The sequence below is a fragment of the Enhydra lutris genome, unplaced genomic scaffold (assembly GCF_002288905.1).
Source record: "Enhydra lutris kenyoni isolate GAN:26980312 unplaced genomic scaffold, ASM228890v2 scaffoldscaffold2, whole genome shotgun sequence".
NCBI classification, from domain to species: Eukaryota; Metazoa; Chordata; class Mammalia; order Carnivora; family Mustelidae; genus Enhydra; species Enhydra lutris.
Window position 1 is genome coordinate 68,504,502 of NW_019154086.1, and position 14,087 is coordinate 68,518,588.

The 14,087-nt window shown below is 36.0% G+C and overlaps 1 pseudogene; it reads right to left on the minus strand.

The window, feature by feature from the left end:
* Nucleotides 1-10,669: 10,669 nt before the first annotated feature.
* LOC111151258 lies at nucleotides 10,670-11,595 on the minus strand (annotated as a pseudogene).
* Nucleotides 11,596-14,087: the final 2,492 nt, after the last annotated feature.

Genomic DNA, 14,087 nt, shown 5'->3' on the forward strand with positions numbered 1-14,087 from the left:
TGCTCCACACCACTTGCCATCAGGGAAATACAAATCAAAACCACAATGAGATACCACCTCACACCAGTCAGAATGGCTAAAATTAACAAGCCAGGAAATGATAGATGCTGGCGAGGATGTGGAGAAAGGGGAACCCTCCTACATTGTTGGTGGGAATGCAAGCTGGTGCAACCACTCTGGAAAACAGCATGGAGGTTCCTCAAAAAGTTGAAAATAGAACTACCCTATGACCCAGCAGTTGCATTACTGGGTATTTACCCTAAAGATACAAACGTAGTGATCTGAAGGGGCATGTGCACCTGAATGTTTACAGCAGCAATGTCTACAATAGCCAAACTACTGAAAGAACCTATATGTCCATCAAAAGATGAATGGATAAAGAAGAGGTGGTATATATACACAATGGAATATTATGCGGCCATCAAAAGAAATGAAATCTTGCCATTTGCAACAACGTGGATGGAACTAGAGGGTATCATGCTTAGTGAAATAAGTCAATCAGAGAAAGAGAACTATCATATGATCTCCCTGATATGAGGAAGTGGAAATGCAAAGTGGGGGATTACAGGGGTAGGAGAAGAATAAATGAAACAAGATGGGATCGGGAGGGAGATGAACCATAAGTGGCTTTTAATCTCACAAAACAAACTGAGGGTTGCTGGGGGGAGGGGGGACGGGAGAGGGTGGTGGGGTTATGGACATTGGGGAGGGTATGTGCTATGGTGAGTGCTGTGAAGGGTGTAAACTTGGCGATTCACAGACCTGTACCCCTGGGGATAAAAATACATTATATGTTTATAAAAAAATAAAAAATTAAAAAAAATAAAAATCTTAGAAAGGGATTGCTTGAACATATACATGGTTTTAGATAGTATAAGATATTTTAACAATATTAATTCTTCAATAAATGAACATAGAGTATCTTTTCGTGTATTTTTGTCTTCAGTTTGTGTCATTGATATCTTATAGTTTTCAGAATATAGATCTTCCCCCTTCCTGGTTAAATTATTCCTATTTTACTGTTTTTGATGTGATTGTAAAATGTATTTTTTTTGTCTTTTTTTTTAACTTCTCTTTCAGATGTTCCTTGTGAGTGTATAGAAACACCACTGATGTTTATAATACTGAAATTTTATCCTGCGACTTCACTGAATTTGGTTAGTCCTAACAGTTTTTTGGTGGTCTTTCGGGTTTTATATATAATCATATCATATCATTTGCAATGGGAGACAATCTTACTTCTTCCTTTCCTATTTAGATGCCTTTATTTCTCTTTCTTTCCTCATTGCTCTGGCTTGGGCTTCCAGTACTAAGCTGAATAAAAATAATTAGTGTGGGTACACTGGTCTTGTTCCTAATCTTCAAAGAGTAAGTTTCAATCTTTTGCCAGTGAGTATTGTGTTAGTTGTGTGTTTGTTGTATGTTGCTTTTACAGGTTGAGGTATATTCCTTCTATACCCATTTTTAAAGCATTTTTATCATGAACTATTGAATTCTGTCTAATTATTTTTCTGCATCTATTGAGGTCATCATGTAGTTTTTATCCTTTCTTCTATTAATGTGATATTGATTTGTCTGTTGAACCATCCTTGCATCTCAAGGATAAATCCACTTGATTATGGTTAAGGTCCTTTTAATGTATTATTGAATTGGATTTGCTAGCATTTTGTCAATGATTTATGCATCTATATTCCTCTATATTCAGGGATATTGGTCTACAGTTTGCTTTTAGTGTTCTTATGTGGTTTGGTATCAGGGTAGTCTGGCCTTGTCAAATGAGTTTGGGAGTTTTCCTTCCTCCTCAACGTTTTGGAAGCGTTTGAGAAGGATTAGCCTTAATTCTTAAATGTTTGATAGGATTCACCAGTGAAACCATCCAATCCTGAGCTTTTCTTTGTTGGTAGATTTTTTACTATTAAATCAGTCTCCTTACTAGCAATTGTTCTGTTTAGATTTTCTATTTCTTCCTGACTTAGTTTAGATAAGTTACAAGTTTCTAGGAATTTATTCATTTATTTTTGGTTATCCAATTTCCTGGCTTATAAACACTCTTAAGTAGTTTTCTTCTATGATCCTTTGTATTTCCATGAATTCAAGTGTAATGTCCCCATTTTGTTTGTATATGTTTTTAGTCCTCTCTCCTCTTTTCTTGGTTAATCTAGCTAAAACCTATCAATTTCTTATGTGTTTAAAAACAGCTCTTAATTTCATTGGTCTTTTCTGTTGTCATTTTAGTTTCTATTTTTATTTATTTCTGCTCCGAACTTTTATATCTTCCTTTCTATTCATTTTGGGTTTAGTGTATGTTTCTTTTCCAGGTCTTTAAAGTATAATGATAGTGTATCTCAGATTCTCTTTTAGTAATATATATATATATATATGCATATATATAGTTATTTTTTTATTTATAATTTTATTTTATTTTTTCAGTGATCCAAGATTCATTGTTCATGCATCACACCTAGTGCTCCACGCGATACATGTCCTCCTCAGTACCCATCATCAGGTTCACCCAAACACCCACCTCCTCCCCTCCAAACCCTCAGTTTCCTTCTCAGAGTCCACAGTCTCTCACAGTTTTACTCCTGCTCCAATTTCTCCCAACTCACTTCTCTCCATCTACCTTGTGTTATTCCTTATGCTCCACAAATAAGTGAAACCATATGATAATTGACTCCCTCTGCTTGATTTATTTCACTCAGCATAATCTCCTCCAGTCCCGTCCATGTTGAATACAAAAGTTGGGTATTCATCCTTTCTGATGGAGGCATAATACTCCATTGTATATATGGGCCATTTTTTTTCTATCCATTCGTCTATTGATGAGTAGATAGGCATCTTGGCTCTTTCCAGTTTGGCTGCTGTGGCCATTGTTGCTATGAACACTTGCGTGCATATGACCCTTCTTTTCACTACATCTGTATCTTGGAGTAAACACCTAGTAGTGAAATTGCAGGGTCATAAGGTAACTATTTTTTTTTAAGATTTTATTTATTTATTTGACAGAGAGAGAACACAAATAGGCAGAGAGGTAGGTGGAGAGGGAGGGGGAAGCAGGCTGCCCGCTGAGCAGAGAGCCTGATTCGGGCCTCAATCCCAGTACCCTGAGATCATGACCAGAACAGAAGGCAGAGGTTTAACACACTGAGCCACCCAGGTTCCCGGGTAGCTCTATTCTTAATTTTTTAAAGAATCTCTACACTGTTTGCTGTTTGCAAATGACACTACAGACAAAGGGCTGATATCCAGGATCTATAAAGAACTCCTCAAACTCAACAGTCAAACAACAGATAATCATGTCAAAAAAATGGGCAGAAGACATGAACAGACACTTCTCCAAAGAAGACATACAAATGGCTAACAGACACAGAAAGAAATGTTCATCATCATTAGCCATCAGGGAGATTCAAATCAAAACCACATTGAGATACCATCTTATACCAGTTAGAATGGCCAAAATTAACAAGTCAGTAAACAACAAGTGTTGGAGAGGATGTGGAGAAAGGGGAACCCTCTTACCTTGTGTGAGGGAATGCAAGTTGGTGCAGCTATTTTGGAAAACAGTGTGGAGATTCCTTAATAGCTACATTTGTATAAACATGTATCTTAGAATTGATTTTGCTGCATCCCTTAATTTGTTCAATGTGTGCTTCCATTTTTATTTGTCTTGATTTTTTTCTCTTTTATTTTTAATTTGATCTAATTGTAATTTTCATGTATTTGTGAATGTTCCAACTTTCTTCCTATTATTAATTTCCAGTTTTGTACATTGTGGCTGGGAAAGATACTTGATGTATTTTCTATCTTCATGAATCTGTTGAGGCATGTTTTGTGACCTAATATATAATCTATCCTAAAATGGTCTATGTGCACTTGGGAAGAATATGTATTCTGTTGTTGGATGGAATGTCCTGTATATAACTACTAGGTCCACTTAGTGTATAGTATTCCTCAAACCCACAGTTTCCTTACTGCCTCTCTTTCTGGACTATACTCTCCATTGTTGAGAGTGGGGCATTAATCTTCAGAACTATTATTATTTTTTATTCCTCCTTTTAGTTCTGTCAGTATTTGCTTTATATATTTACATGCTGTAATGTCAGGTGCATAACTACCTACAATGGCTACACCTTCTTGATACATTTACCTTTATTATCATATAATGACCCTCTTTTTCTCTTGTGACCAGGTTTAGCTTACATTCTATTTTATCTCAGTATAGGTACCCCTGATTTCTTTTGTTTACCATTTGTTTAGAATATGACTTTCCATCTCTTCACTTCCAGCTTCTCTGTGTCCTTAATGCTAAAGTGTTCTAGGCAGCATGTTGTTGCATCTTATTTTTCATTCATTAAACCCTTCTATGTATTTGGCTTAGAGAATTTAATCCATTTTCATTTAAAGTCATTATTGACTGTTAAGGCTTACTACTGCCATTTGTTAATTATTTTGACTGTAGATCCTTTCTTCCATGCCCCCTCTCTTGGCTGTCTTCTGTTGTAATTTGATGACTTTTTGTGGTGGTATGCTCTGACTCCTTTATTATAATTTTCTGTGTATCCACTAATGGGTTCACTTTTGTGGCTGCCCTGAGGCTTGCATAAAACTTCTTACAGTTATCCTGTTTTAAGGTAACAACAACTCTGACAGTATAGAAAACTTTGCACCTTTACTTGTCTTTTCTTCAACATTTTAGGCTAGTGATGTTATAATTCACACTTTCTTAAATTTCTATATGCAATGTCAAATTATTATTGAGTTATTTTTCATACATTTGCTTTTTAGCTTTTAAACTAGAGCTTGATTTTTATACTGCCATTATAATATTAGAGTATCTGAATTTGACAACATTTTTACTAACTTTATTGATGAGTTTTACATGTTCATATATTTTTAAAGTGTTAATTAGTATCCTTTCATTTCGGATGTAGAACATCTTTCAGTATTCCTTGTAAAGAAGGTTTAATGGTGATGAACTCTGTCAGTTTTTGTTTGGGAGCCTTTATGTCTCCTTCATTTCTGAAGAATAGTTTTGCTGGGTATATTATTCCTGCTTGGCAGGTTTTTTTTTTTATTATTATTATTTTTTAATATAACATCCAATCTCTCTTGGCCTACAATGTTTCTGCTAAGTAGAACACTGATATTCTTTTATGCACTCCCTTGTATATAATAAGTTACTTTTCTCTTTCTGGTTTCAAAATTTTCTTTTCTTTTTAACATTTTTAATTATAATATATTTCAATGTAACCCTTGTGGGGTTCAACTTATATGAGGTCCTTTGAGCCTCATGAATCCTCATGAAATATCCATTTCCATCCCCACATTTAGGAAGTTTCCATCCCTTGTTGTTTTGTCTTTTTTTTTTTTCCAATAAGCCTTTTTACCTTTATCTTTTTCTTCACCATCCAAGATTTCCATCATGTCTATATTATTTCTGTGATGGTGTCTCGTAAGTCCCGAAGGCTTTCTTCTCTCTTTTCATACTGTTTTTTGCTTGTCCATTTAGATAATTTCAAACAACTTGTCTCTAGTTCATGGATTCTTTCTTCTGATTCATCAAGTCTGGTATTAATACTATTGAATATTTCAGTCATTACATGCTTCAGCTCTATGATTTCTGCTTTTTTTATTTTATGGTTTCTGTTTCATTGGTGAACTCATTTTGCTTATGCATTATTTTCCCAATTTCATTTAGTTGCCTGAGTCTTCTTATATTCTGCTGTACTAATTTAAGAAAATCATTCTGAACTATATGTCAGGTCATAGATCTGCATTTCTTTAGGGTCAATTATTGGAGCATTATTAGTTTCTTCTGGTGGTATCACGTTTTCCTAATTCCTTGTGATCCTTGTATCCTTGTGTTTGTATCTGTGCATCCAAGTAAGTGGTTTGTTCTTCCATTCTTTATATATTTGTTTGGAAAGACCTTCCCTAGTTGTGTCAGCTTGAGGTACTAGATGGGTCAACTGGTGGCATCCATGGGCAGGTGGGATTTGTTTTGGAGATCTTTGCTGGATGAGACCAGTGCCTATAATCTGAAATGGTGGTATGTATGTGTTTGGGGGAGAGTGCAAGCTTGTAAGCTTCGTGGTAGGGTGAGATTGTAGGCTGCACTCTGTGCTCAAGTGGGCTCAGTGTATGAGCTTCCTAGCTGGGCATGATGCCTAGCTGTATGGGATCAGATAGGGTTACTAGCTGAGCTCTCTGCTATTACCTCTGATTGCCAGGGTCCCATGCTGTGCTTCCTGGTAGGGCAGTGCCACTTGTATTCTGTTATTGGACACAGCTATGAGGTATGCTTCACAATCACTACTGGACAATATGGGCTTCAGGTTGTGTTTCCCACCTGGATTGTGTCACTCCTAGGACTCCATATTTGGATGGAGGTAGTCACAGGTCAGGCTTTGAAGTCAGATGAATACTCAGACTGTGCTCTGTGATCAGGCAGGTGACAAGCTGTGCCCTGACACTAGGCAGGCTGTAAGCTAGACTTTGTGACCAACTAGATTGTTGCTGTGTTCTCTGACTGGGTGACATTGCTGGTTTGTCTTTCTGGTCATGTGGGGCTTCCAGCTGTATCCTAAAACTGGGTGGCACTAGAGACTATGATCTGCGGTTAGGAGGGTTCACTGTCCAGGCTCTCTGATCAGGTGACACTTCAGGCTATGTTCTGTGATTATATAGGGTCACTGGGTTTCCTGCCTGGGCAGTCCCTAGGCTATGTTTAGCAATCAGGCATGTCCATATGCTGAACTCTCTCCACTGCTGGGTGGGGTTGTAAGCTTGGCTCCATGGTTGTGTGGCCTTGAAGTCTGGGATCCAAGGCTGCTCAAGCTCACCATTCAGTTTCCCTGGATATGAGGACCAGAAATTATGTTCAATGGTTAAGCAGCTCCCTGACCAGCCAGGCTATAGTATATGCTCTGTAGCTGGCAGGGGTCTGTGACCATGTTTCTTGAAGTGGTGCATCCTAAGCAGTTGGGTGCAATTGAGAATTTGCTTTCCTCCTTAGGAAGCCAGAGGGAAGTGCTTCATGACTGTTGGTTATAGACTGACCCATTCTTAAAGAAGTGCTTGGTACAGGCCATTCTGATTAGGTTACTGCAGTGACATCTTCAGATCTATCTTAGTAAATAGAATTTAGTTTTTATTTCTAATATAAAAAATAAAAATTATAAATATGATGCATATAAAAATAAATAAAGAAAAAATATACAACATGATGAATTATAAGGGAGTGAACACCCATGCAATAATCATAAATATCAAGACATGGAATACTAGATTCACATAAGATGTTTCCCTGTGTATATTTTTCAATCCCAACCTCCTTCCTTGACCTCTTGTCTACCAAAAATGACATTCTTCTTTCCTCATTCTTGATTTTTTACATTCTATTCATTTTTTTCCTTTTTTTTTCTTTTGCTCTTATTTCAGTGGCTATAACATTCATTATGAAACTGAATACAAGTGATAATGATAGACATCCTATTGTCACTCCTGAACTCAAAAGGAAGGATACACTGTTTAATATTAAGGCAATATTTAAGTTATTGGTACTTAACTTTTTTATTAAAGAACTTCTTTTTAATTCCAAATTTGTTAAGTGTTTTTTCATAGAAGATGAAAAAATTTATTATGCCTCCATCAGAAAGAATGAATACCTAACTTTTTTATCAACATGGATGGGACTGGAAGAGATTATGCTGAATGAAATAGGTCAAGCAGAGAGAGTTAATCATCATATGGTTTCACTTATTTGTTGAGCATAAGAAATAACATGGAGGACATGGACAGATGGAGAGGAGAAGTGAGTTGGGGGAAATTGGAGGGGGAGAGAAACCATGAGAGACTATGGACTCTGAGATCCAAAATGAGGGTTTTAGAGGGGAGGGAGTTGGGAGGTTGGGTGAGCCTGGTGGTGGGTAATATGGAGGGCATGTATTGCATGGAGCACTGGATGTGGTGCATAAACAATGAATTCTGGAACACTGAAAAGAAATTAAAAATAAATAAATAATTTTTTTAAAAAGAAGATGATTAAATGTGACCAAACTCTTTTTTTTTTGCATCTGTTTAAACTGCCATATTATTTTATTTTAATCTACTAATGAGAAAAATTATTCTGATCAATTTTCAAGCACTAAAGCATCCTTAAATCCCTGGAAGACACCACTTTGGTCATACTATATTTTTCATAGAATGCAAGATTCAGTTTGCAAATTTGAAGAATCTGAGGAGGTATAGGTTTATGAGTCAGACTGTCCTACAATTTTCCTTTCTAATGTCCAGGTTGTGGTAACCTCATAAATGTATCTGGGAGTCTATCCTCTCTTTGGATTTTCTGTTTTTAACCAGTGTAGTATTCATGAGAAAGATTGTAAGCTTCCAAATGACATCATGTTCCTTAATTTCGTAACATTCATTAGTAACTGAGGCAGCGTGCTTTGCATTAACAGAGAGTTTACTATTTAGAAATTAGTGCGGGCAGTTATTTGAGAGGTTCTATTGATAGTCCCAAGGACCTGTGACTGATCTTTGCCAAACTGATCCATTCTTACTAGAATGTATCTTTGATGCTGCCAATTATATGACAGGCTTTTAGGGTACTAAAATATTTGGTTTCCTTTAGTGATGAGAGCTGTTTCTCCCAAAATACTCCAATGGACCAACCATTTTCTCTTGAAGTAACTGTAGTTGTTAGTTTCCGATGAATATATTTTCTGATGACTCCAAAATCACATTATTCCTTGCTAGAGGCTGAGGGTTCAGTGGAAAACTTTTGCCAAAGATTGTAGCTTGCACACATAGGGATATTTCCTTAAAAATTCATTTGGGTCATATGGCCGTTAAAGCGCTGTTTGGGATATAGCCTGCTCCACAGCACTCAGAGTGTGTTTTTTGCTCCAGACTAAATTGAAAAATAGATTTTATTTTGGTTCCTTATGCCCAAAAGTGAATTAAGGATGGGACATGGGGGTGCCCGGGTGGCTCAGTTGGTTAAACATCTGACTTTGGCTCACATCATGATCTCAGGGTCCTGGGATCAAGCCTCAAGGTGGGCTCCATGCTTAGCAGGGAGTCTGCCTATCCCTCTGCATCATAAGTTTTGATGTAGTCTTCTCTCATGGCTCCTCTTCCACTCTGATTTCTCCCCCTTCATTTTTCCCTTCTCCTAACACTTAGGAGACAGGAATAGAATTTAGTGACTCATCACTTAACATATAATACCCAGTGCTCATCCCAAGTGCCCTCCTTAATGCCCATCACCCATTTACCCCATCCCATCACCCATCTCTCCTCTAGCAAGCCTGTTATTCCTCTCTATATAAGATTATCTTATGGTTTGCCTTCCTTTCTGTTTTTATCTTATTTTTCCTTCCCTTCCCCTGTGTTCATCTGTTTTGCTTCTTAAATTCCACGTATGTGTGAAGTCATATGATATTTGTCTTTCTCTGAATGACTTACTTTGCTTAGCCTAATACACTCTAGTTCTGTCCGTGATGTTGCAAATGGCAAGATGAGCTGATGAATGAATAAGAAGAAATGGTATATATATATATATATATATGTATATATATATATATATATATATATACACACACAGTGCAATATTAGCCATCAGAAAGAATAAAATCTTGCCATTTGGGTGATGAACCACGAGAGACTCCTTCATATTTCTGTATGTGACTGATCAATAAACATTTATATTTAGGTATTTAGAATGTTCCCACTTTTGTGCCTCATTTATGCTTACAGCATCTCCAACTTTTTCTTAATGCTGTGAATGTACCAGTAATTTACATTAGAATCAGTACAAGTTGGTGGAATTCCCAGTAACAAACATAATAAGCAATATTAGAGAGAAAGAAATAGGGATTTCCATATAAATTCCATCTATTTCAACTACATTTTGATCAATCATGAGTATACAGATACTCGATTTCAGAGAATCTGAGAGTAAAGTTGACTAACAATAAAGATGAAAATAGTTTTGCTTTATTATACATTTTGACTAGCATTCTTTTCTTCTTTTTAATATTTTTTAATTGTGGTAAAAGATACATAACAAAATTTCTCCTTTTAATGATGAAAATATTCTTGATTTAAGAATAGATACTTCATATAAATTGATATTCAAATATAGTCCCTTGAATAAACTCAAAAGAGAATGAAGAATGAAATATATACAGTGTACTTCCGATAGATGTTGTTGTTTAAGAAGGGATTAATTCTTGAGAAACTGGAATGGGACAAACTTTATAAAATTATGCTTTGGAATTCCAGAAACTTGTCAACAATATTAAATGGAGGTGATCTTTACATATACTGACTTGTATTCCTAGTATTTGTTGAGAATTGTAACTCATTACTCTTTGAAACAATTAGTTAATAGTTTAGCTAATATTTCTGTGGCACAGTGTGTGACCTCAATAATAATTATTTAATTCATTCTTGAGGGGAGATAGTAGCTATGATTTTGGAATACATACTAGCAGAATCTCTCCTTGCAGAACTTATGTATTTGATTCCTGTATTAACATGTATTAGTAATTCAATATTTTATGGACAAAGTGGTCCTTTTCTACTTTCTCAATATTCCATGATTTTGAAAACATTTAATCAAATTTAATTTTCCACAGACGATGATATTTCTTTTAAAATGCTATAAAATTTTCCTTATAATTTTTTTCAGAGCATTTATTACTTCCTTATTCCTTAAACTATAAATAAAAGGGTTTAATAAAGGGATCACTATGGTATAAAAAACAGCACCAGGTATATCTTTATCCTCTTCTTTAACTGAATGTGGTCGAATGTAAACAAAGATAAGAGAACCATAGAATATTGAGACAGCGAGAAAGTGGGATGCACAAGTAGATAAGGCTTTGCTTCTTCCCTCTTTGGATTTCATTTTGAAAATAGTAAAGACAATGTAGAAGTAAGATACTAAGACACTACCGACGGTGAAGAGTTGAATTGAACCTGCAAAGATAAATATCATCAATTCATTGATATAAGGGTCAACACAAGAGAGTCTATATAATGGTAAAACATCACAAAAAAAGTGATTAATTTGATTTGACCCACAGAAAGTTAGCCTAAAGAGAAACCCTATTTGAATCACGGAATGCAGATTTCCAGCTATATAGGCCCCTGTGGTCATCTGAATGCACACTTTCTTGACATCATCATGTGGTACTGCAGAGGGCTATATATGGCCACATAGCGATCATAGGCCATTGCTGCCAAGAGAAAGCAATCTGCAGTTTCAGCAAGGCAGAGAAAATAAAATTGTACCATTCACTCATAAAGGGAAATCATTCTGTCTTTAGAAAAGGAGTTCTCTAACATTTGTGGGGTAATGGCACAGGAACAACAGGAATCCATCAAAGCCAGGTTGCCCAGAAAGATGTACATGGTGTGTGAAGATGATGCTCCATAAAAATCAATGCCACCAGGCCAAGATTCCCCACCATAGGGATCACGTAGATAGTGAGAAACACCACAAACAGGAGTCCTCAACTCTGGGCGATCTGTAAATCCTATGAGGATGAATTCAGTGGTCAAGGAGTACTTATCCCCAGTCATATCCACTTTCTCTGTTTAGATAGCAAATCTGGAGATATAAGATTAAGGGAAATTAGAGAATCGATTCCATTTACTATACCACCAAGAACCATAAGATACCTGGGAATAAACCTAACAAAAGAGGTAAAGGATCTGTACTTGAGGAATGACAGAACACTCGTGAATGAAATTGAAGAAGACATAAAAATTTGGAGTAGCATTCCATGCTCATGGATCAGAAGAATACACATCATAAGATTGTAATTTAGAGTGTGTAAAACTTTGCTTCCCAATTTTTCTTTTTACAACAAAGAGAGAAGCTTCTTCAAACTCCTCTTAGTATCTCTGGACATAGGCATACAAACCTCTAAGGGATAGCCATTCCCCTAAAATGTCAGATTTATAACTGAACTCTGAAAATCAACATTCCCATGAATATTTTTGTAATTCCAAGAAGAATGCTTACAGAGGAAAAGGTTTGTCTTTATGAATTCACGTATGAATAGTGTAGAAATCTAGCATTCTCATATTTGGTTCATGGTTGACAAAAAATTTCAGTGTCAGTTTTGGTATTACAGATCCTTAAAATAAATTTAATATCAATTTTTATGTATACATTTCTTTTTTTTCACTGATCAAAAATTTTTCATATACTCTCCCAGTGGCCTGAATCTTTGAAAAGGTCATACAACAGATATGTTAAATTTATACCTTAGGAATTGTATGAAGATCACAAAGGTTTAAGAATAGGACTTTCATCTTTAGAGAAAATTCCTTGAGATATTCAAGGATATAAATATCTATGTATTTTCACCTCTCTCATCCCTTTTCCCGGTACTAGATCCATTTCCATAAAAACTGATTTTGTCCATCCCATCATTCCTGTTGATTTTTGCCCAGATTTCTAAATCCTTCCCATCTTTATGTAAAGCATAGTTTACATATAATGCTCCTTAAATTGGAAGGGGAGGTGAACAATGAGAGACTATGGACTCTGAAAAACAATCTGAAGGGTTTGAAGAGGTTGGGGGGTGGGAGGTTGGGGGAACCAGGTGGTGGGTATTAGAGAGGGCATGGACTGCATGGAGCACTGGGTGTGGTACAAAAACAATGAATACTGTAATGCTGAAAATAAATTTAAAAAATGATTAAAAAAAAAAAAGAAAGCTTTAACTAAATGCCCCAGACCACATTGATTTTCACTTCTTGCATCCTCAAGCATATCCTATATACCCAACACAATATAGAGTTGTTCATGTATAATACACATGGCTTTTAAAAAAATGCATGTACAGTTTCTTTATTAGAATTGTAGACATTTGAGTTCAGCTATGACTTTTATTCCTTGTAAGAGTTATTTAATGCTATATAGGGGGAAAAGAAATACTGATTCCAGCCCTAGCTTCAAAGACCTGAGATAAGTGAACTTGTTGTCAGTGGACTATCACTGATCCTTAGTGACCATTTTGGTCTCCACAAATTGAGACTGCTAGTTTTGAAGAACATGCTACAAAGGAAATTCTTGGAAATTTATCATGAAAAACCTTATGCATCATTCTCTTACTGGAAGTGTCCCAGCTACTACTGTCCTGCTTCCTAAGAAACTTATGTAATATTTTCTGAAGTATATCACAGTAGTTTGAAAGCTAATAAAAATAAGCTTGCCTGTATATTTTAGTTTCATAACACTTAGAGAAAGAGAAAAATCTTAAATCTTAATATGATTTTTGAGATGGGTTGCCTGGATGGCTAAGATATTTAAGCATCTTCCTTTGGTTCAGGTCATGATTCTCCAGGTCCTGGGACTGAACCCTGTGTCTGGCTCCCAGCTCAGTGGGAATTCTCCTTGTTCCTCTCCCTCTGCCTGTCCCTCTGCTTAAGCTCTTTCTGTCTCTCTGTTTCTCTCTCTCAAATGAATCAATTAAAAAAAATCTTAAAATAAATATGATTTTTGAGAACAAATTTTGTTTTACCTCAAAGGCTCTCTTTTATTATTACTTTGGAATCCGTTAGGATATTTTGACCAATGTGTCTAATTATGTAAGTTCTATGGTCAAAATGGGTTTATTTTTCCATACTGAAAACATCAAAATAAAAGCACAGGTTGAACGTTTCACTTTCTTGTTTTAAAGAACTAAAGAGGGCGCCTGGGTGGCTCAGTGGGTTAAGCCTCTGCCTAGGGTTCTGGGATCAAGCCCCGCATGGGGCTCTCTGCTCAGCGGGGAGCCTGCTCCCCCATGCCCGCCTGCCTCTCTGCCTACTTGTGATCTCTGTCTGTCAAATAAATAAATAAAATCTTTAAAAAAAAATAAAGTACTAAAGATAAGCCATTTAATTATTCAGCTATGTTAGAAATAACTTTCAATGTACTTGCCTGAATTATGTAACAGAATTAAGCTGCATTCTTACCTGTATGTTCTGAAGATCTACCTTATAATCAGAAAAGGTCGGCATGAACTGAGTTCAAATCTCATGCTAATTTGCCATAGCCTTCAGCTGTGGGAAGACCAAGA